The sequence below is a fragment of the Chanos chanos genome, chromosome 16 (genome assembly GCF_902362185.1).
Source record: "Chanos chanos chromosome 16, fChaCha1.1, whole genome shotgun sequence".
Classification (NCBI taxonomy): Eukaryota; Metazoa; Chordata; class Actinopteri; order Gonorynchiformes; family Chanidae; genus Chanos; species Chanos chanos.
Window position 1 is genome coordinate 12,656,614 of NC_044510.1, and position 2,500 is coordinate 12,659,113.

General features: G+C 43.1%; 1 protein-coding gene across 2 annotated transcripts in view; it reads right to left on the reverse strand.

Moving 5' to 3' along the window:
* LOC115829910 (nuclear factor 1 X-type) overlaps positions 1–2,500 on the reverse strand; it is a 109,608-nt gene that overhangs the window by 30,036 nt on the left and 77,072 nt on the right. The gene's annotated exons all lie outside the window — the stretch shown is intronic.

A 2,500-nucleotide genomic window follows, 5' to 3' on the forward strand; every position in this document is an offset into this window, starting at 1 on the left:
CACAAACACGCACGGATTGCCTCTGCTAGTTTGGGACCATCACTTATCAAACTCTCTCTGCGGGCTTGTATGACAAACGCTGGAGTGAAAATTTACTGAGATTCTGATTATGTCTCCATAGGCTCTTTCTCATAGCAACAGCACCACGCTTGGAGAAGGACCCCCTGGGTCTAATTTGGCCCTGTTTCTAGAACATTCTTTCACAGAATTCTTCCATTCAGTGACATTCTTCAACCGCATTCTTTCACATTGTTCTACAATTCTATGACACTTTCAAAATTGTATAGTATGTTGTAGCATTCCGCAACATTCATTCGTGTTCTAGAACATTCTTTAACTCCATTCTTCCATTTTTCATCTAGAAAGTAGTTCCCAAAATGCAGGCTGATACATTTTAGTATCTTATTGATTGATGGTATACTGTGGCATGTGTTTGGAACCTAGCAGGCAAACTAAACGAAACATTTCACACGGCACTACAGCTACATTTGAGCCAAGATTCAACAAAAGAAAAACTATTAACAGCAAGTCAGACACAAAAATGCTGCACTCTAAACAAGAGGAGAGTGAGGAATCCAGGGTCCCCATTTCTCTTTATCTCCCCCTGTCTCTGTCTCTCTCTCTGTCTCTCTCTCCCCCTGTCTCTGTCTCTCTCTCTCTCTTACTGCTGGTTCTCTGGCAGCCATCTTAGCGTTTGGCAGCCATCTTAGCGTTGGCGGTGCCGATGCATTCCTGCTAGCTGACGGCGCAACCACACTCTCCCTAGCCACACACACACATACACACACACACACACGAACACACACACGCAGACACACACAGACGACTCACTCCTCTTAAAGATAGGAAAGGGCCTCTCTAACACATTATGTGCTGATAGCCTGAGCACATGCACAATGCTACTGTAAGTGTGACTAAAATGGCAGCTAGCCGGCCCATGCTAATTCACATGCTGATATTTATAGGCAAATGGAGGTACCATTTAACAGTGACATTTGGTATGATTGGTGCTGGGCCTTAACATGCTTGAAGACAGTGACATTGCTGGGAATGGGACTATTTTGACAACAGTTTTATGGTTTCAGATTTAGCAAATTGTTGTCTAGTCTTGACTGTGATTCACACATTATTAAGGAGGAATTTTTTCTTATGAGTTCTCTTAGGAGTCCCCCCCCCCCCCCCCCCCCCCCCCCAGCATGCGTGCGCACACACACACACACACACACGCACACACACAAACACACACACATAGAGTCACAGAGTTACACACCTCATATTAGCCTTACACATCAAAAGGTCATGAAAATAAAAAGATCCCACAGAAACACTGAATGAACATGTTCTCATTAAACTGCGTGATGAGAGGAGGAATGAATGTGTTGATAGACTTTATTGGGTGATGTGTGTTTGCTGGCACTCACTGAATTATCTTGACTCCAGATTCACACTTTGGAGCAACCACTGTGGAAAGATCTGGCAACCATATGCACCAAAAACCCTTTTGAATCCAAAGCTGTTTGGTTTAATTACTGTAATCTGACTTGGTATTTCATTGCATTCTTTATGGATTAGATTAGAACTAGACTTGAAAGATGTGCTGCTGGATCATACGTCAAATCATTAAACGATCCTTCCCAGTTAATTGCTCTATTGTTAAATTCTCAAAGCTCTTGTGGCTATTGCCCCCTGGTGGACAGGAGGACTGACTGCAGTGTAATAGAGGTGGCTGGTTACTTGCTTTCGGGACGAGCTCCAATCCAATTACATGGCACATTAGCGAAGCTTGGTGTACAGAGCTGGACTTGAGTGTATGGAGAGAGCTCACCCCATTGGTTAAAGACAAAGAAGAGATGAGCAAAAAGGAGATAATCAAACATAGAGACCACAATACAGAGACTGTCCATTATTAGAGAATTCCCACTGTATCCTGTGCAGCCTAATCACTTCTGTTATCTGCACACACATACATACACACACACACACACACACACACAGACATAGCAGCTCATCCTTTTTCCTTATCTCGACAGCACACTCACCCAAAAGACCCCTGCACACACTCTGCCAAAGATAAAGAATCTCCCTCCTCTCTCTCTCTTTCCCTCTCTCTCTCTCTCTCTCTCTCTCTCACACACACACGCATACACACAAAAGATTTCGCAGAACACATTCATACAACTCACCAGTTACAATATACATTCAGTATCATTTAGGGAGAAGCCGCCCCGTACTTCAACTAAACCATTTCCCGTTCACATAGCACACATTATTAAAACACATAAAACATAAACACACATTCACTCTCTGCTTCTTTCTCTCTCTCTCTCTCTCTGTCTCTCTCTCTCATACACACACACACACACACACACACACGCAGACACACACAACGCAATCAGAGCCAAGTCTAATTGCCTCATTTATCATGCGCATATTCATAAATGACTGTGTTTGTGAGGACAAACACACTTTTTTTTTTATTTTGGTACCTGTTTACCAATAA